General features: G+C 48.1%; 1 long non-coding RNA gene across 1 annotated transcript; it reads left to right on the top strand.

Moving 5' to 3' along the window:
- The first annotated feature begins 404 nt into the window (after window positions 1-404).
- Window positions 405-19,133, top strand: LOC131489909 (uncharacterized). The gene is made up of 5 exons (XR_009250814.1): window positions 405-1,267; window positions 6,566-6,669; window positions 7,959-8,199; window positions 8,888-9,720; window positions 15,616-19,133. It is a non-coding gene; the product is annotated as an uncharacterized LOC131489909 (long non-coding RNA).
- Window positions 19,134-22,085: the final 2,952 nt, after the last annotated feature.

Here is a 22,085-nt window from a genome sequence, read left to right as displayed (position 1 = left end):
AGGGTTAGCGTGTCACACAGCAAGAGGTGACCCATAGAGCAGGCCAGTTTGGAAATGAGGACAAAGAACAGGGCTCACAAGCAAAACTGCCAGGCAAGCACCGAGAACATGAACATGACAGATGTAAGCAAACTTCCATGCAGAGCCACTGGGCTCTCACTGCAGTGCTCCCCATGTGTGCAAGAGGAGGGCATTTCAGTGACGCAGAGCTGTGAGGCCTGGAGTCAGATGGCCCAGCACATTGGGACACGTGTTTTTCTCACGCTCTGCTGCACGGTGGGAAACACCGATCTAACTGTGCGGGGGGGGGGGGGGGGGGGGGGCGGTCAGTGGTGGCAGACCGCCAGGTCCTTGTCCTTGGTGATCGCCCGCCAGTATTTCCAACACCTGTCCCTCTGGGGAAGCCTGTGGACCCCCTAAACCAGGGTGAGCAACCCTCCCAGGCACCCCGGGACTTTTCAGTGTTGTGATGGCCCTTTGACTCCCCTCCCTGGCCGTCTGCAGGGGAGGGGGGGTACTGACATTCCCTGCCTGTACCTTGGAGCCACGTGGGGGGCAGGTGACGCAAAGGGACCAGATCCACTGGCCTGGACGATCAGAGCACTCGGGGCAGCGATCTCTCTGCTGAACCTCGTTGCTTCACAACGTGCAAGATTTTCTTAACATGCGATATAAAAGAAGGATTTAGAAGACATGCTGATGTGATCCTTTCCATGAGTATCCGTGATCTGCAAACACATGCAGTGTTTCAAAACCTTTCTTCAATTAGTAGTTCTCACTCTGTCCTCTGCCTCACCGCCCCCGTGTAAACTCGCTCCCTTTAGAACACGTGTGACCCCCACAGTGAGTCTCTAGATGGAGGGAGGGTTTGGCGGTGGTGCCTGGAGCTTTGACATTTGAAAAGGCCCCTCAAGAGCCGAGGGGTGTAGGAGAGGAATCCTTCCCCTCCCCTCTGTTTCCCTTGAGAATCACTCTTAGTCGGGTGAAGCCGGCACCCCCAAATCCTCCCAGCTTACAGCGCTGAGAGCTATTTGAGAAACCAGTGTAGGCTCCTCTCAGAAGCAGAAAGGCCTGTGTCCTCAGAGATCATGAGTCCATCTGGTGTTCCCACATTTCCGTGCTAACCTCACCCAGGCCGTGCGAATGCCTTGTGGATGATGATGATGTCACAGGCCTGGCAGAGTGACTGCGGCCCGCACGATCTACCAGCTCCAGAGGTCCCTGCGAACTTGAGCGAGCTTGCTTTGGGCCCCGGTATAAATGGCAGGTAATGATTATGACCCAGACTTTCATGGCATGTCTGTAAAACAAAGAGCTCCTATGTTATAAAATTGAGGAAGCTCCGTGGTTTCCCACAGCAATAAATTCAGCTTGCCTTTTTCCTCCTCAGAACTGGCGTTAGGACTTTGTAAAATAAAGTAAGCCACGCTATATATGGGGCTGCTAAGATGAAACAAAGGAAAAGTAGTTTTAGCCCTATTTCTCTTTAACCACATTTACCACATTTCATTACTTTGCTGCCTACTATTGCTCTGTGGTCCCTAAGGAACTAACCAGATGAAATTGAGAATAAAAACAACATAAAGTAGGATATTCAATACGCCAGGTTGCATGTACCCAGTCGGGTCACACAATGATTAAATTTAGCTCTAGTTAACCTGATTTCAAGTGCAGTTCAATCCTGGGGGCTATGAGAAACAGAATGCTTCTTCCACATTATCAGAAAATAGTTATATTGAAACACATGAGTCTGTGTGTCCCTTCCATATAAGAACACTGACGTGCATCAGACAGGTTCTCCTCTGAGAGACTGCTGAACGTTGTATTTGCAGCAGCAACTTGACAGAGATTTTATTTGGCCAAAGAGAGCATTAGCCCCGTGTCCCTCTCCACACACGCATACTACCTGCCATATCTCTGTGCTGTTGTGCTCTAGGAACGGGTATAGGTTCCATCTGGGTGTTGGGAACCATGACATTTCTGATAGGCAGCTCCATTTAGACTTAGCATCCCCAGACTTTTCAACTTTGAAGGTATTGTATCATTGTTTGAAAAGAGGCCCCAGAGTGTAAACCATCTGTATAGGTCAGAAGGAAGAATTTTCAGATATTTAAAGTTAATTATATAACAAGGCTGTGTAATTTCTTCCTGGGGAGAGGGAGAGTGGGATTTCCAAATCAAACTGGTTCACTTTTGCCTGGACTGGTTTTAATTAACTGGCAATTTTCTGGAAAGTATGGAGATAGACCAGATGTCCTCTCAAGGTCCCTTCAAATCAGCCTGCTCTTTGCTGAATGATAGAATGTAAGAACAGAAGGAGGTCCAGTCCATTCCCTTCACTCAACAGTGAGGGAACCAAGATACACAGAGTGAGCGTAGTTCACATTATTATTATAATTATAAGGAAAAAATAATGCTGTTGCTTTACAGTCCCATCTTGCTCTTTTTTTTTTTTTTTTTTTAAAGGAAGAGCATGCATGCAGGACAGAGAGAGAATCCTAAGCAGGCTCCATGCTCATTGTGGAGTCCCACGTGGCATTCAGTCTCACAACCATGAGATCATGACCTGAGCTGAAATCAAGAGTCGGACGCCCAACCAACTGAGCCACTCAGGCGCCTCCCCATCTTGAAAAAACTTAAACTTAAAAAACTTAAAAAAACTTTTTTTCATAAAGAAATACCCTGAACTCAAAAGCATTTATAAAGTATACACATGCAACTTAAAGATTAAAAATAAAGCAAAGACCTTATCCTACCGTCCAAGTTCAGAGACACAGCCTCACTTGTACTCCAGGAAGGGAAGTAACCACCCCCCTGAATACTTTGTTAATCTTTTATTTATAGTTTTTCTTTATAGTTTTACCACATATGTGGCTATATCCCCATACAATATATTTGTAGGTTGTGTGGGTTGATTCAACACCAAGTGCATATCCTCTGTGACTTCTTTCTCACATTCGTCATTATGATTTGAGGTCCAACCAGGCTGATGCCCTGTTCTTGTCTATTCCTTTTCCTTTTGCTGTACTATCCCATTGCATGAATATACCACAATCTATCCATTCCACCATTGATGGACTTTGGATTCTTTCCAGTTGGCATTTTTCTTTGTTTGTTTTTTTTTTTTTTTTTTTGGTTTTTTGTGTGTGTGTGTGTGTGTGTGTGTATGATTTGCCTATGTGCAAGTTTCTCAGGCTCTGGAGTTGACACGTGAAAGGAGAGCCAACTTTAAATTGGAAAATGACATTTGAGTTGAGTCTCGGGTGGTGGGAAGGAGGCGGTCATGTGAAGCTCGGGAGCAGAATGTCCTGAGGGGGAGAAACAACAAACACAAAGGCTCTAGGGTGAGAGATCGTGGAGTGGTAGAGGAAGGGCAAGACGGCCCAGGTGGCGGGAGTATGAGAGCCATGGGTGAGCGGTAGGAGATGAGATGTAAGAGAGAGCAGAAGCCACATGGTTTAGACACCATGGCAAGGTAGATGTGTGGGAGGCTGGCAAACAGGCCACTCAGGGTGATGTGCGGAGAATGGGTCATACATGGACAAGACATCAGGTCATTCTGATGTCATCTAGGTCACCAAGTGAGACCTGGCGAAGGCTTAGATAAGAAAAGGAGTGGAGACGGAGAGACAGACTGAACTCAGAAATATCTTGGACATAGACACATGAATTTCATAGTAGGTTGGATGTGAAGGTGAGAAACAGAGAAGTCAGCTTGAGTCCTACATTTTTTCCTTAAAAAAGCAGCAACTCATGGGATTTACTGAGATGCAGAAGGCCAGAGGAAGGACAGACATATTTTCAAGACATGGAGAAAATAAATGTTTTTGTTTTAGCAGCATTAGGCTAGAGATGCCTAAAAGACCTCTGGGGGAAAGTATCAGGTAGGCAGTTCATCTGCGAATCTGGAGAAAGGTCTGGCCTAGGGAGGTATGTCTGCAGTCACCAGCATTATCGCTGGTAGTTAAAATCCTGGGAGAAAATAAGATTACCCACACAAGGTGTTGAAGGGAAGAGGTCCGAGTTCTGGCCCTAGGGTACCCCCAACATTCTTGCACAAACTGAAGGAGAAGAGCCACCAAAGAATGTGGAAGTAAGGGAACCAAAAAGGTTGGTATTGTGGGAGCCAGGAGATGGGACTGTTTCTCGAAGGAAGGTATGCTCACTGAATGGTGCCAAAAGGTGAAGTACAATTGAGGACAGAGAAATGCACAGACGCGCACAGACATGTGGTCACCTTCAAAAATCCCTTTTCCCTGAGGGGTGGGGCCACACCCTCCCAGAGCAGATGCAAGTAAAAACGAGATAAGGAAGTGGAGGCCAAATCTAGGACCAGATAAAGGGGAATCGGTCAGCAATGGGTACAGAGAGGGCAGCTGGGGAGGGTATGGGGTGAGAAGGGCTTTTCTTTGTGCAAGATGGAAGGTACTAGAGAGTGTCTGCACCTTGATGGCATGGGTTCTCCAGTGGGGACCTCTGAGGTAGCAGGAGTGTCCTTGAGAAAGTGAGAGGGGCTCCAAACACAAGAGGAGAAGCTGACCTGTGATTTGAGCAGAGGGTCTCGTGAAGATTAATATTCAGGGTGCTCACCACCAAATAACTTATAACAGTAAATACTTAGAAACCAACATGTCCAGCAGTAGGAGAAGAGTTTCCTAGAAGTTATAGCAGATCTGCAAAATGGAAGGTTACTCAAATCGCTCTTGGGGGTCCTGTGTGCACACAAGTGATCTACAGAAACATACATTCAAATTTTGAAAGGGAAAATACACATCGGTATTACATGTGTGAAAACTTCTGAAAGGAAAATGCATTGGAACATTACCAGTGGCTACTTTGCGTACTGTTTTGGGTGATCTTTCTCTTTCATATACCTTTTTAAAATGTCCCCAGTGTTTATAATGAACATGAATTACTGGTATTTTTAGGAAAAAGATAAATCATGTTAGTATTTTGATGTAGCAACTCACAGCATTTTCTCTTTTGGCCAGACAGCCATTTCCTTTTGCTTGAAATGTGCAAAAATATCACAGGACTGATACTGTTTAAATTTAGGTTAATTCTACGTTGGTTTTCCTTTTTTAATCTTATCTGTTGCGTCTCCTCATGGTGTTAGGCATGTTTCACTCTGACATGTGCCAAGTTGTTGTCTATGCTCTTTCTAGAGCACTGGGCAATCGCCCAGATACTTCTAAATAGTCCTGCCAGGAAACATAACAGGAATATTGCCAGTGAAGTCACCCAGCACGTTAGTGATATGAAGATGGAGAAATAGGAGGGCCCCAGAGCCTTTTAGGAAACCCCAATAACTAATTTAATTGAGAAATTGCAGCTTCCAGCAGTTGAAACCACAAGAGCAGATCAGTTTTCTCAATGGAGAATATTTCAGTAACTGCTGGAGCCAGGCTAAGTATATGCTTCCCAGGAACCACGCAGATTCCCAAACAGAATTTAGAGCTGTCGTCAAGCTGGAAGCGCAAGTGGATACCAGGAAACAACTGATGTTGACCACAAGCCGTAATCCAAAAATCCTGACCTCATCAACATGGAACCACAAATGTAGTGGTATATTTCCACTAAAATAGGAGTTCATTCATTTGCCACATATTTATTCAGCACCTACCATGTGCAGGAGCTACGCTAGGGGCCTGATACGCAATATCTCATGTAAAAGCCACAGTTGCTGTGTCCAGTGGAGAAGAGACACAAATTCGACACGCTGTGAGAATGCGTCAAATGCTACCACGAAGGAAGCACAATGAACTTTCATGGAAGCAATAGCAGGGGTGTGGCTTCCAGAAAGAAGGGAAGTTTAAGCTAGGATATTTCTATGGGTGAGAATTAGTGGTGTGAACTGGAGGTGTGTGGGCAGCGGAACTGTGTTAGTGTGTGTGTGTGTGTGTGTGTGTGTGTGTGTGTGTGTGTGTGAAGACCCAGAGGAAGGCAGGAGAACCCCAAGGAGCCAGAAGGTTGGCAGGCCTGGAATGCAAGGCAGGAGGAGCAGTGAGAGCAGCTGGGCAGGAGGGACTGGAGATTTAGGTGGGAGGAACACAAGACTGGAGGCGGGGGATCATGTAGGGACTCAGTGGCATGATGCAGAGAAATACACTGGTTAAGAAACATCCAGGAAGTACAGCTGCCAGGACTTAGTGGTTAACTGATATAATGGAAGCTTAGATCACGGGCATCCAATCTTTCTCTTTTCTGATATAAGCATTCAGTGCTATTCCTGTCCCTCTAAGCACTGCTTTAGCTGCATCCCACAATTTTCACATGTTGTGTTTTTATCTTCATTCAGCTTAAAATACTTTCAAATTCTATTTAGAAGCTTCCTCCCTAATTTTCAAATATTTGTGGCTTTGGCAGGTCTCTTTCTGTCATTGTTTTCTAATTCAATGCTACTGTCGTCATTCATTTTAAATGTATTTACCAAGAATTGTTTTGTAGCCCAGTATATGGTCTGTGTACTGGGCCCCAAACCCAGTTGATTCCCTTCCCTTTTTTATCTGACTTTACCTTGCCTTACATGACTTCTTCTTTGCCTTTTTCTTTTTCAATCCTTCAGTGCATAGGAGTGAAGAGAAGGTCAAGCCTGGATGCATTTCCTGCCGTCTGCGGATTTTTTTTCTCGACACTGCCTGTGAGGAATTATGCACCAACTCCACAAAAGTAAGCAATAAAATATTGGCACGTTGTAGTGCAAATCTATATTTGGGAAAGAAAATTACTCTAAAGAATCACAGTCTGCAGAAATAAGATGTTGGCCACAATAATTACAGCCTTTACATTATTATGCAGAGGAAGTTTAGCCTCCCTGGAGCCAGAGCCACATGGTTTCAAACATCTCCTTCCTGGAAGAGGGTCTCTCCCCACTGGGGTGGCTTCCCAGAAAAAAAAACCATTCAGCTTCAAAGACCAATTCAACCTCCCATCTCTTAAGACATTGCAGGAGCTTGAGGATTACAATTGCCATTCTCTCTTCTTTAAGGATAAGCACATATAACTCGGTATCTACCGGGTCTCACCCAGGGCATCACCCTTTATTGTTCAGTGAGGAAGAGAATCACGTATCGAGCTGGGAACATGAGCTGGGAATTGTGGGTTCTGCCTTGTCTGCCGTGAGTAGCTAGAACATAAGCACGGCCTCTGAATCCACGAGGGTTCTTCTCGATATCTAAAGCCATCTCCTAACCCCTCTACCTTTTGCCCTTCTCTAACCAGAATAGCATCTGGAAAGTGGTTGTTCAACTTCTTTGTCACAGCACTGTAGTCCGGCTAAGTTTCGAGACTCTGGTCATTTCTCTCATTACAGAGATGGAATCCTCTTTAATGGGATCAAAGCCATCCTCAGGAAGCCCTGTACAAAGAAGCAACTGATAAAATAAGTGAGGAAATTCTGGAGTTGGTAGTTTGAATTCCTCAAATTCCTTAAAGTCACGAATTCTAGGGAATTTAGTAGTATGTAAAGGGAAGAAAGCAAGGAGGATTTTCTTCTGTCATTCAGAGCATTGCACTTTGAAAGAGGGCGTGGAATAGAACAGGGTCTAAACAGAGGGTTAAGAAGTTGTGTGGTAGCCTGAAGCAACTTTAATTGAGACCAGCTTGAGGGCACTTTTTATTCTCTGTGGAGGGTTATTTCTTCTTGGGGGACTTAAAAACCATGATGTCCACCCACACTCCTTAACTGGAAACTTCTAGCCACATCTGTCCCACATCTGAGAAGATCACGTGTGCCTCTGTGGGCATCTTGAGTGCTGTGCTAACCCTCACGTTTCATTTTAGTTCCCCCATCAGGCTCCGGTTTTGAATTCCACAAGCCCTGCCTTAACCACAGCCTAATGAGAGAAGATGTCATACATTCTCGAGTGGCAATGTGGGAACCCCCACATCCCATGAGGCTCCCAAGCCAGGGCAACAAGTCAGCTTCTCTGCAAGTGACTATCTGTCCCTGTCCTTAGGCCACCGGCCCTGCTCCTGTCACATCACCACCCAGGAGCCACCAGCTACCAACGGCTGCCAGGGCCCCAGCCATCATCACGGAGGACTTCGGCAGTAAGATTGTTCTCTAAATGTCACTGTCTACCCCCTCACCGTGCAAGTTCTTTAGTCTGTGCTGGTGCCTTAAAAGCTTCTGCTGGCTTTGTGTTGAGCAAGCCTCGTCTCTACTCCAGGTGGATCTGGTAGTTTGATCGGCGCAAGGTAAGACGCGGGAGCCTGGACCGTTTATTCTGGAAGGAATCCAGAGAAGACAATGTGTTTTTCGGAAAGAGTGGTGGAAATTACTGCAGAGGCATTGGCATCCACAGGGCCCGCCCTGGCGGCCGCTTCCTCAGCCCTTGAGAGCAGAGTCGTCGCCCCAAATGTGGACAGTGTGGAGGCTGGGAGACCCCGAGCCAGCCAAGCTACGGGGGGCTTCCTGACCATGGGCTCCGGGCGGTGACGGCGCTGCAAGACCTGTGCTTTCTGTAACCCAGAGTCACAAGAGCCCGGGGCCTCTTTCACAGGGTGTGTCCACACGGGGAAAAGGCTTGAACTCTCAGCACACCCAGTGAAGCCTAGTGAGTGGCCCAGCCAGCAGTGCTGGACGGGTGCAGGCGTTCCCCCTGGGGTGGTTGAGGGGCCCGAGGGAAGCCTCCGGAAACGGAGAGGATGCCGGAAGGTTACAGGTGTATCCGGTCGCTGACCCGCGTGGGGGTGGTGAGGTGACGCTGCAGGGCAGAGGGTGTAAAGGCGGGCTGGGGTCCAAATAGGGGGGCCCTGAAGGGGCTCCGGACTTTATGGGTACCTGGTAACTTTGTAAAGTCAAGGGCAAAGGGAAGAAGGAAGACGTGGCTGTCAACTTCCCCTCCACCCCAGTCATGTGGCCCCTACGGCTTCTATTTCACAGGCTGCTGCTTTCCCTGTAGACACCGAAAAGTAGACTTTCTCACTCTCCCGGCAAGAGACCGCAGTGCAGGAAAATAAAGATGTTTTCCACAGTGGGAGCTGCCAGCGGGGGACTGCTGTCCCCAGAACCCCGCATTCCATCCTCCAACAAATACTGACTGGGGGTCTACCGTGTTCCAGGGGCTTCCAACGCTAGTTCCTTAGGGAATCAAATCTCTGGTGCCAGGTGAAAACGAACCTGACCTGCAATCCAGGACGTCGAGAAACCTGACAACAAAGACACCTGTGGCTTGGGGGAGCTCCCGGAGCCACCACAAGAGCAGGTGAGTCTGGCGTCCCTGCCTGTGGCTGGAGAACACAGGCGAGCCGTGGGCCCGTGGGGGCCGAGCTTGGGAGCCAAGCCCCGGCCCCAGGGGGTTGTTACTGGGACATTGTCGCTAGGCCGCGCCACCGGCTCCTTGCGAGCTTGCAGACCACAGACGCAGCACAGGCTGGAGCTGTTGGCGCATCAGACCCTGGATGCGAGTAACCCCGAACCCCGAGTCCAGCCCCGGGTCGCGCGCCCACTGGTCAGTGCAGGCGGCCGTGCCGCGGGAAAATTCAGAGCCGAGCGGGGCGCGCTCCCGACGGAGGCGCAAAGCACGCACATGGCCACGGCCACGGCGCCCACGCAAGGACCGGCTGCTCTGTGAGGTCACCGTACGAACCGAGGAGCGGCGCCTTCCTTATATGCGGGGGACCAAACCCAGGGAACGAGGAGGAGGGAAGAAACGTCGCCCCAGGACTCATGCGGCTAACTGCAGGTGCAGCCGCGGCCCGGCTTCCGGGGACTCGGTAAGAGGAGGTGCAAACGCCGCCACGCATCGTCCGCTGAGGCTGGGGGTGGGGTGAGGCGGGTCCCGCCGGTCGGTGGAGGGGGGGGGGGCGCGGGCGGGAGGGGGGAGGCGGTCCCCCCCCCCGCAGCCGTGCCACCTGGGAGCGCTGGTGATGGGACACACCAGCTTCTCCCTCCACTTCTGGAGCCATGTTCGAATTGTTGCTTTCTTCACAAATGCGCCTCAAATCGGCCGCCCACGGTGCGGTCAGCTCCGCTGGGCGCCGCTTGGAAGGCTCCTTCCTGCCGCCTAGTCCACTGCCCGGCTTTCAGGCCTGCACTCTTGCGGGCAAGTTTCTTTCGGGTCCTTTAAGATGCAGCCCTGACCGTTTGGAGACGTCAGTCTCACGGTTGACCCACGGCCCTACTCGTCCACAGTGCAGGCCAGATTGGTGGCCCCAGCGGGGTTGCGGGGTGCGTGTGTGTGCACGGGCCCGTGTACGTGTGCACGTGTGCATGCGTGAGTGTGGCGAGCGTGTGCTCGTCCGCATGCGTGTGCGCGTGCGTGCGGATGCATGTATGTGTGTGATTGCGTGTGCGTGCGGATGCATGTGTGCACGTGTGCATGGCTGCGTGTGTGCTTGAGTGTGTGTGCGTGCGTGCAGATAGATGCATGTGCATACACGTGCGGATGCATGTGTGTATGTGTGTGCTTGCACATGCGTGCGTGTGCATGTTTGTGTGTGTGTGCGTGTGTGCACATGCATGTGTGTATGTGTGCATGCTTTGTGTGGTGGGCAAGGGTGAGGAGGAAAGTGGGGGCAGCTTCTGCTCTTCCCCCCATTGCTCCTTCGTGGCTTACTCTCTGAGACAGGGTCAGAGACAAAGAGGGAACCGGACAAAGCCACAAAGCCGGGTCCTCATGCGGGGCTGGCAGGCTAGCACCCCACCCACCTTGGCGGATCTGCCTGCAGGTGTAGCCTCTCGGGAGAGCTGATGCGCCAGCTACGGGCCAGCCACCCTGTGTGTCTAGCAAAGCCTGGTGAAACCCTGCAGCCTTACACCGTCAGCCCCTCTGATGTCTGGTGCAGCAGGGTCAGGGAAGCCTGGAGCTTTCTCTAGCCCCATTGTCCCTGCCTTTAGGAACTAGGACCTCAGGGCAGGTATTACATATGTGATCATATCTGATGGATATTGTATATAGTATAATACACATATAGTTATGTAACTAGATGTCATATATACCTGCCTCTTCACTCCTGTACCTTTGAGAATCTATCTCTTTGGTCAGAAGTGTGTGTCTCTACGTGGCACCACTAAAACCCAGCCCCTACACCCCCCTCTTTCCCTCCCACATGTCCACTCACTTCCCTGGAACAGGATACACTGTCCCTCCCAGGCCATCAGCTCCTGGAGGGCTGGCCCTGCTCTTAATAGATTGTTTTTGCCCCCAGCACCTGAGGACATATTAAAAGAGCTTCAGAAATCCTGTAACCATTATGTTTAGATATATCATGCACTGTTTGTGTTAATTCCACTGGCGGTATGACCCGCCACACGGTCTCCTTGTACCGTTAGCTATGCAGCCAGCACAGGTGCGTTCACAGAATGGAGGAACATTTACTGATTTACTGATCTACTCCAGTAGTAATGTGATTTTAAAAATCTGGAAAGCATCTGGGCAGGTGACATATGACTTTGCATGCCTAGGATGGAGTGGGGGCAAAGTGAGGCAATAAAAAAGAGGTTTGTCTACCAGCAAACCCACTTCCTTTCCGATTCTGCCTTCCAGAGGTCCTGACTCTCCACTCCCCAGTGAGTCTGACCTCCTGTGCTCTGCAGGGTACAAACAGGCTGTCCTGCGGGGCACCACGCACAGCTGAGAGCAGATTCTTCTTCATTTCGAAGAGAAGATTAAAGGCCAAGACAATAGACTGGCGACTCAATAAATATTTATTGAATTAATTATTATTTATTGATGAATTATTATAACTTTATCAGATAAGAAGACTTATGGCTATGGATGGGTCAGCGTGGCTAAGCCATAGTCCCTGGTCAAACACTAAGTGTTGCTGTGAACATGCTGTGTGGATGTGGTTATAACACCTACAAGCAGTTGACGTTCAGTAAAGCAGATTAGAATGTGGATGGGCCTCACCCAATCAGCTGGAGGCCTTAAGAGCAAAACTGAGGTTTCTAGGAAAAAAAGAAATCCTGCTTCAAGCTGCCTGAGTGTGCAGCCTGCCAGCCTGCCCTGTGGACTTCAGACCTGTGGACTGCCAGCCCCACAACCACAGAAGCCAATTCCTTAGAATAAATCTCTGAACATTTATAGGTTAATCCTACTGGTTACTGCTTCCCTGGAGAACCCTGATGGGCACAGAGATCCTCAGCTCTTCTCCTCCACCTTGTTCGTAGAACTAAGTTCCCGGGAAAGAGATTGAAAAGCACATTACTGGGGAAGCTGACCAGCTCAAGAGGAAGTTCCTAAACACGAATACTGCCATCACTGACTCCCCCCAGTTACAGAGCTTAGCAGGTCTCCCTACGGCGAACCCTACACCCACAAAAGCCACCCAGATACTCAGAGCTCACCACCAGCTTCTCAGCCCCAACCCTTAAAATCTGAAGATACCAGACATCTGCCCTCTGACAGGAAAGAGAGACCAACACAGGAGACAACCAAGGAAGAAGAAAACTTCAGAAATACTATCTTTGGTATTCTCAGGGAGACAAGGGAAAATACTTTAACTGTGAACAAGATACCATTTTGCAAAAAAAAGGAAAACTGAGAGAAGAACAACAAAAAAAGAACCCTTGATATTAAAATGCCCTAGCAAGATGGAAAACTCAGTAGAAGTATTAGGAAGTAAAATTCAGGAAATCGAGCAAAAAGAGAAATATGGGAAAAAGGAGAGAAAAGGTAAGAAAAGAGAGAATAAGTTCAGAAGACTAATATCTGAAAAGAAAATGCAAACAATGTGTTTAAGAGAGAAAATCATCAAAGAAATAATTCAAGAAAATTTCCTGGAAATACAAGATATGAGTTTCCTGATGAGAAGGATCCACTGATGGACCCAACTGAGAAGGACCCAACATGATGACTGACATTTCACAATATTGGAGGCAAAAAAAAAAAAGGGGGGGGGGGGAATCCTACAAATGTCCAGAGAGAAAAAATAGGTAACATTCACACAAGCAGGAATCAGAAAAGCTTCATAACTCAACAGCAGAAGCTAAAAGGCAACGAAGTCAATTCTCCAGTGTTCTGAAGGAAAATGAAACTTCCAGTTTAGACGTCTGTGTGCAGCCAAACTGTCAACCAGGCTTCAGAGAGATCAAGACATTTCAGACATGCAAGGGGGACATAGACTAACTCCCGTGCTCCCTTTCTTGGAAAGCTACCGGAAAAATGTGTCCTCCCCCCCCCCCCCCCCCCCGATGAGAAAGCAGAAGATGTGGGCTACAGGAAGTAAGACACCCCGGACAGAAAGGAGATGACAGTCTGCCGTGCGCCAGCAAAGGGCGGTCCCCGGTTCGAGCCCGGAGGTGACCACAAGGCCCGGGCTGAGTAGAGGGATCTCAGACAGGCTCAGAAAAATGAAATCAGTGCTCCCGCATGTCTTGAGAGGAGATTTGGACAAATGGAGAACAGTTTGAGGGTGAATTCATAATGAAAACGTGAAAACCAAACAAATGAAAAAAGATAATTACAAAGTTCAGGGAAAACAAAACTTTGTACAGCAAATTGCTCATGGCTCATCTATGAATATTCTTTAGTCATAGTAACATAAATATTAAACCCTGACCTAAACACATCACAGTAGGCCAGAATTGGGTGCTCGGGTGCAGTTAAATCCCAGGGCACTACACACTCACCTCTAGACCAACCTGGGGCTCCAAACCCCCTGGGAAAGACTGAGGGAGAGATCCCAACACCATGAGAAAATTAAGGAAAGAAAAATGCTTCAAACTTCTAGTGCAAACCGTGTTCTCTTGTTAGACTTGGAGAACATTTGCCCAGCTCCAGATCTCTGGGCATATTCTCAAGAAACATCACTACTTACATCTATTAGAAGAGCTCCCAGGGAGAGCATGGTTGAATACTTAGGATTCCAATTTATATATTATGGTCTCGTGTTTCCCAGCTCAAAATACCACGGTTAATGTATCAACGTGGAAAATGCAGCACTCAAGGTATTTGCTAATGTTTAATTTAATCTTGCATTTCTCTGGCACCTGGAGAAATTAAGAGCCTGGGGAAAACAATGATTAGCAAGCATTTGTGAGTTCGAGTGCCCTGCACTTGCAAAAACCAATTTTAAGTGCTTTTAAGATATTTGTTCTTGAGCACCTCTCAGTGAGAAGTTGGTTCTGCCCCAGACAAGTTAAGCTATGTGATTCCCACAAACCCCATGGACTATGTGAGGGAGATCGGAACTTTCACGGTCTTCTGGTTTGTCTGTGTGTGTGAAACTTGGGGAGCACTTCCTCAGCACAAAATTGTGTATAACCCAGTATCAGGTGGTGACTGCAGCCATCCACCCGATTAGCAACAAAAGAGGAAACCCTTCACCCCAGTGGACTTTCCAGACAGAACGTGCAAAATACTTGTATTATTTTCCTCTGACATATAAATCCTGTCTTCTTCATACTTCTACATCTCATTCGTGACATTAAATAGTATTGTGTAGAAACCCATTCCTTTTATTTATTTTTTAAACTTTTTTTTTTTGAGAGAGAGAGAGAGGGAGGGAGGGAGGTGCAGAGAGAGGGACAGAGAGAATCCTGATGTGGGGCTCGAACTCACAAAACAGAGATCATGACCTGAGCCAAAATCAAAATTCGGACACTTAACCAACTGAGCCCCCAGGCACCCGGAAAGTGCCTGTGACCCTTTCTCTTCAAAGTAGCTGCTGGTGTGAGGGATGCCCTGGCAGGTCCCCAAAAGACCACAGCATATGTGACAGTGTTTCTCAATCTCTTCTATTTTGAAAAGAGGAGGTAATGCTTAATATAAAAGGAACGCATTGCTGATTGTGGAACTTAATGTGTCCACGTGGTTGGGGAAAGGCAAGAAGAAGGATCCTGCTGTTGAATCTCCCAACTGAGGCGTGGAAGGTGGCCCTGAAGGCGACACTGGCTTCTGCAGACCAGATTCCCTGAGTGTCAGTTGGGGTCCCGACCAGCATCTCTCTCCAGGTCCCAGGTGACACTGCAGGGTGGGTGCAGGGACCAGGGCGCTCAGAGCCTCGGGGCAGACAGCACCTTTCCCACGTAACCTCAAGCAGGTATAGAAGCATCTAAGCCTGACTTCCGTCCTTAACCGCTGTTGTCAAGTGCGGGGTTTGATCCACGGTGTGTGTGGCAATTCCCACCCCCACCCCCATATTTCAGTTCGCTGTATTTAAAGTGTCTAAGCAGAATCATTTGGGAGAAAGAAAGCTTTGAAGGTAAAACAAAACAAAACAAAACAGAGAGAGCCTATGAACTACTTTGGATTTTGTTTTTAAATTTTTTTTTTAAAGTTTATTTTTGAGACAGAGAGAGACAGAGCATGAACGGGGGAGGGTCACAGAGAGGGAGACACAGAATCCGAAACAGGCTCCAGGCTCCGAGCTGTCAGCACAGAGCCCGACACGGGGCTCGAACTCCTCAACTGCGAGATCATGACCTGAGCCGAAGTCGGATGCTTAACCGACTGAGTCACCCAGGCACCCCAGATTTTGCTTTTAAAGAAAATTCCTAGGCTTTGAAACTGTCACCTTTAAGACAGAATAGTGCCCATATATTCCTATTGAGAATCTCCAGCTACCCAAGCAACATGTTCTTTTTTTTTTTTTTTTTTTTTTTTGCATCCTAATCTTAAAATTCACATTTCTTAAACAACCAGTGGGCTTATTTTGTCTTTCCAGCCACAGAGTTATGTGAAGGCTATTATTTTTCAAGAGAAGAGCACAGGACGATTAAAGAAGCCAGGCTAAAAGAGGAAGAAGCCAGCAGAGGTAGCAATAATTTGAAGTTCTAGTGCATTTCTGTGCTTAAAATAATCCACTTCCAGACTGCCCCACTTGCCACAGAACTGCGTCCTCACTGCCTGCCCACAGCTGCAGTTGGGGAACAGAACCAGAAGAAACCGTGTTCCTTGGCAAGTAGCCCTTCCCGTCTGTTTCCTCTGCCAACACTGCAGGTTTCTCACGCAACCAAAAACACATAAAAATGAGGTGGAAGGTTGATAATAGAGAAACCAAGATAAAAACCAAAGAAGGCGGGGGGAAGGATGTGGGCTTTCTGCAGATAGCGCAGCCATCATTCCAGAAGCGGAAAATCAACGGCCAAGAGAAGTTTTTTATTGGACTTAGGCAACCAACACCTGACCAGTCCTGTGGCCACTGGATGTAGTTCCTGTGTGGGGCTGGGATGTGAAATTAGAGGAAGCAGCATGGGACTCGCCTCCAGGATCTCACGGTGCACCAGGGGTGATGGTAGACACAACGCTGGCCCACCCGCCCTACTTTCCAGAATCTGTGACATGTTGCCTTATGTGGCATAAAGCACTTTGCAGATGTGATTAAGTTAAGGGTCTTAGGTGCAGACACCATCTTGGAATATTCGGGTGGGTCCAATGTAATCACAAGGGTCCTTCTAAGGGAAAGAGGGAGGAAGGAGTGCGAGAGAAGATGTGATGATCAGGCAGAGGGGAGAGAAAGAGAGATTTGGAGATGGTACATTTGTGGCTCAAGAAAGAGGAAGGAGCCATGAGCCAAGGAACTGAAGGGCCTCTAGATGCTGGAAAAAGCAAGGAAGTGAATTCCCCCCTAGAGCTCTTGGCTGGAACACAATCCTGTCGACATCTTGATTTTAGCCCACTGGGCCCATATCAGACTTCTCCACAACTGTAGGACAATTAATCTAGGTTGTCTTAAGCCACTACAGTGTGGTTATTTGCTACAGCAGCAGTAGGAAATTATACAGAAGGAGAAGAAATTAGAGTATGTGCCCCAGCCTGAGTCCCCCCCACCCAGCCCCCCGACCAGGGCACCAGCCTGAGTGCCCCCATAGTCACAACCTGATCAGGGCCTGGAAATAATAGTCTCTCCTTACCTGTCGCAGGGTGGTCACTGACCTCTGTTCCCACTTGCGGTGGGAGCGCCCTGCCCAAGGGTTTTCTTCACTCCAAAAACATGTGGTTGGCCCCTTTACCTCCATTATTGACCACAAATCTCAAGAGACTCAAAAGGCCTTATGCTAGTCTGGAGAGATTGAATATTGTGGAAATCCTACTAGAGTATTTTTCAGTACCTTCCCCTTCTGTGGAAATAGGCGTGAGAATCAGCTCCTCCGGTGGAGAACCCACTTAGAATTCTCCGTCGGGCTAGGCACGTAGTGTTTATGCTGCACCCACATGGCAGCAACTGATTAGAGACAGAAAGATTTACTCACAAGAGACACTTTCCAATAATACTATGAAAAATACATGTGGACAAGCCCTATATTAAGCATTTGGAACAGAAAAAGTTGATTTAAAGCCATTCACTGAAGGAGCCAAAAATAATTGCCCAAGAGGCTTGGGATAAAGCCAAAGAAAGCACAGAGCAAAGCCCACAAGAAACACACAAAGCCTAGATGTACATTAACTTCAAAATGTGTAGCTTACACACCAATTGAAGTTGGTCTTCCTGTCTTGTGCCCTATATAGAAAGAAACCAGAAAGGAGGTAATATACAGCCCCCCAAGTGCAAGTCAAGAGGTGTGAAGAACCCCCAGTGGCTCAGGGTGTAATCTGTACAGCAGGTTCTTTATGTGGCAAAGACAGAGCAGACTTCATTTACTCTACAGGCTTTGATGGCAGGTGTGGCCACAAGAAAGGTGGCCAGGTGGTACCGGACGGAGCTCTGCCCATCATTTGTGCCCCAGGGTGCCAAGTGCCGTGCTGAGCAGTGGGGACCCGCGGGTGCACGCGGCCGTCCTGCACACCGCAGACCCTCACCAAGTGAGTAGGGGGTCGCAAGTGGAGCAGCTGCAGAGATGTAAGTAATTAATTACAATCTCGAATGTGGAACAATGACTTGAGACCCCACGGGACACACTTGGTGCACAATTGATGGTCTTGTCGTACTCAGCAGATGGCTAAGCTACAGTGTTTAGGTTGACGAAACTTTGAGGGTGGGGCTGGGGAAGAGAGGGGCTGATTAAGCTTAAAGGATTTGGAGGGAGTGAGAGAATAAATAGGGATGAAACAGCAGCTGTGGGGAAAAGAATCTTGAAGAAGGAACAGAAATGTTTTAAAGGGGATTTTAGGAATTCGTGTGATTTGCGATATAACATTCTTCTCCAGCATTCAGTAAAATGAACATCATTCATCCATCCTTCTGGAATTTGTGGGAGAATTTTGAGTTGCAAAGATGTGCAGGTGAACCACCTAACACTCATTTGGGCAGCGCAGAATGGAAATACCCAAGATAATAGTGGCTTAAATGAAATACACATGTATTCTTCTCTCAAGTAAAGGAAGTCCGTAAGCTGTCCAAGGCTGGTCCATGATGGTCCATGATGATAAGATCCAAGGACCTTGCAATCTTCTGCTCCATTTTTCAAGTGGTGGCTTCCATACTCAAGAACACTTTGTTATCCAAAATAGCTGCTGGAACTCCGTTCATCACATCAGGCTTCCAGGCAGCTGGAACCTGGAAGGTGCGAAGGGCCAAAAAAGTGTACCAGTTCTTTTCAATAAAATTAGGATTCTATTATTAAGGAAGAAGAGAGTGGCCATTGCACACCAGCGGAGCGGTCTCTCACACACTTACTCTGGCCTGAGAGCGGGAGTGGAGTGAAAAGCAAGAATCTCTGTGAGTTCCTAATGTGACAAAGCTGCTGTGAGGAGATACAGAAAGGTCCATGAGCCATAGAGGTAAGTGGGCTGGATTCTGGCTGGGCAAGCGCCAAGGGGTTCCCCAGGGGCTCCCATTGGAATTGAGTCTTGAGGCATGAACAAGAGTGTGCGGGCAAGAGGGGGGTGGCACTGCGGCAGGGAAAACGGGACGCCCCCACTGTTCAGACTGGCATCCCTCCGGCTCTGACTCCAACTCTGTCCTCTTCCTCCTGGCACATTTCCGGGAGGGGAGACTCGTGCACCACCGGCCCCTTCACCAGAGCCCTCCGAAGTGACCACAGCTTTCTCCGTCCAGCTCTGCAGGGGCCAGGGCGAATGCTGCCCTCCCATCCTCTCCCCACCTCCATCACTGCTGCCTCTCCTTCTGAAGAGGGGCCAACTCCCATTTTTCACTCCCAGACACTTCTGGAAATTCCGCCCCAAGTGATCAAGGATTCGAACCAACCTGCTCAGTGGAACCCACGGACCCTTGGCTACCCAAGAGCTCTCACTTGGAAAATTAGGCTCTATGTGTATGAAATAAAGCTTTGGTTTCTGTTTTGGGGTGGTGGGAGTTGTATTTTTTGTTTGGTTTTGTTTGGCATGAGGCACAGCAGCAGGGTCTCTGCGCTCTGGTCCAGAAGTTGTAGCCAGATTCTCGCTCAGGGAGTCATGACATGAGGCTTTTCTTTCCGGGAAGCGACTTTATTCCTGCCGGTAATGCCCAGATGGGTTCGTACCCAAAGAGCTGAACCCCGAAGGCCACGTGGCGTAGTTTTTCAATATATTTTTTACTTCTTTGTCTCCCATATCTGGTAACACGCAAACATGGAGTCTGATTAAGTGGTCTCATGTTACAAGGTCATGAGGGATGTTGTCACGTGGGCATATAGCCAGGTTGCCTTGAGGTTTGTTTTTTTTTCTCTCCTTAAGGAGGGGATCCTACCACATTCCCCCCTTTGATGCTTGGACCCCTCTATTTAGGGTCCAAGAGCATGATCTTGGTTTAGAGGTTTATATTTTTATAACATCATTACACGAGTGGCCCTCTTTTTTTAAATTATGGCCTCAGTGAGACTGGAGGCAGACCGTACCACCAGAGGACCAAAGGAGGGTGAGATTAAGCAGCCTCCTAAATGAGGAGGAGCATTGATTTCCATGAGGGTTTTGGATCCCCGGAGAGTTGAAAACTATCCTCCAGATAACTTGCCAGGGTTCCAACCGGTCCAGGTCCGGATGGGGACATGAGGAACCTTTTTTCTTTGATCTGTGATCTCCTCTAGGACTCTCCTGTCATCATCTCTCTGTGGGCAACAGTTGCTCAGGTTAAGTTTTCCACAAACACCTCTCTCAGAAGCAATCAGGTAACGTAAGGCCAAGCAATCTTGATAGATGGCATTGAACATTTGGGTTTGCTGCTTGGCTGGTAAGTTAAGGGTTCTGGCAGTTTCATTGGTTATAATTTCTATTAACTGCTTGCAGTCTGATTATGCAGTTTAGCATGTGAATGGGGGTGTGGCCATCCTCTGCCGAGGTGGCAGGCCCATAATACTGGATTATATGCTCGGGAGGCCATTTATTATCTTTTTAATTGTTAATTTTTAAGGCACGCTGCTTTCTTTGAGTCTCCCTTGTGCCCATACATTTGGACTCCCAAATGTTTCCCTCTGGCAAGTGGGAGCAGGAGGAAAGATGGACAAAGAGTTCCCAGCACATATGACCCTGACCAGACTGAGGGAAGTACCACATAGGCTGTCCTTTCATATATCTAGGACAGTCCACCTGGACCCGCCATTTGATGGCTGAATTGACATTGTCTCAGGCCTCTCGGAGATGATAGAAGTCAGACAAGGAGTGGGGATCTGGTTCAAGGTGATCTGGGGGTCCCCCACCATTGGGTTTTCTGGGCAGTCGAGTTATAAAATCTTTGACCTAGGCATGTTAAGTTTTTAACAAAGACGACGATGAACTTTTTCCCCACAAGGCAAGACGGTTTTTCCCAATAATTGAGTTTTTGAGAAGCCAAATCCCGGTAGTGGAACTGGGGTATTCTGCTTTAGTATAAGGTTTGTGGGAATCTAATTTTCTAGTCTCTTATCGCCACTGTTTCCCCGTGTTGGTACCAACGAAGCATCCTGTCCACATAAGGAGGGTGAGTGTTAACAGCCAAGGCGGCCTCGGCCAATCCTATGACAAAGAGTACAGCAAGAATCGCAATAATAGTGGGCAACAAGGCGTGACAGTGCCTCACAGCAAGGAAACCTATAAAAATACGGACCGTCTTTTGTTTCATTGGACCGTCGGTTCCTCAAGCTTCTGCCGTGCGTAGATCAGTCAGCTTCCAGAGTGACTGAAGCAGGGCTGTGGTCTCCTGGAGCCTCTGGAGTTGCAGAACCTTCCATGTGGTCAGCTTGCATGGCGTGGATGGATCAGGAAGGCACTCCCAGTTTCGAGATGCCGGCTTCACTCTGCCGTAGTGAACCCAGGGACCCGCTTCAGCTACTTTCTGCATAGGGGTGGACAAAATGACAGTGAACGGTCCTCTCCAGAGGGGTTTTAGGGGTTGGACACCCCGCTCCTTCACCCATACAGCATCTCCTGGTTTAAAGGGGTGAGCGTCTGTGGTCAGACTCACAGGTAATCGCTCCCTGACCCAGCGGTATAAGGTGGTTAGGGGAGAGGCAAGGGCTCACATCAGTTGTCTTAGGGTTAGATTGCCTGTCTCATTTAGATCCCCCCTTATGCCCTTGATAATGGGGGGAGGGTGCCCATAAAGGATTTCATAAGGGGAGAACCCCGTCTGCTTCTTCAGCCTCCCACGTGCAGCTGCGGTCTGCCTCCCTGAAGGCCCCTTCTCTCTCCCTGCCTAATGTTCACCCTTTCCCTATTTATTTCTCCCCTGGAACAGGGCCTGTGTCTGCTGTTAGGGAACAGGGACGATGACTGTTCTGGCTTCTTCAAGCTGATAAGGGACAGTGTACGGGTACAGCAGTTAGAGTCTACCCAAGGGTCGGTCGAGTGGTCCCCCATGTGGTTTTACAGGAAGGCTGACGGGCATGAGGCGGCATAAACATCAGCAGACACAGAGGGAAAAACACAAAGTGAAGATTCTACTGACCAACAAGATGGCATCTTAAGATAATGTCTACAGTTTGCAAACCTGTCAACCTAGGAGAGACCCTGACTTCGCAAACAACATATGTCAAGGAATCTCTCGTTAACCCAGGTGATGGAGAAGCAGGCGAGCAGTAAGTAATCAATGGTGGCCCTATTTCTGAGAGTTTGGCTCTAACTTAATTAAAAAATTTTTTTTAATTTGATGTTTCTGAGGTGTTATAGTTTTGTCTAGTATAAGCAGTCTGCTTTATTTTGATGTGTAAAACTTTTAGGTAAATTTTTAGCAAGCCAAACCTGGGTATTATTTTATAAAGCAGAATTTGTGTTACTTTTTGTGCCTTCTCTGTCTTGTAGAAGAAGTCCTTTACCCAATTAGTAAAAGTATTAACCCATACA

Source organism: Neofelis nebulosa, chromosome 11 (genome assembly GCF_028018385.1).
Source record: "Neofelis nebulosa isolate mNeoNeb1 chromosome 11, mNeoNeb1.pri, whole genome shotgun sequence".
Lineage (NCBI taxonomy): Eukaryota > Metazoa > Chordata > Mammalia > Carnivora > Felidae > Neofelis > Neofelis nebulosa.
Note: the sequence above shows the minus strand (reverse complement) of the source record. Positions and strands in the feature narration are given on the sequence as shown.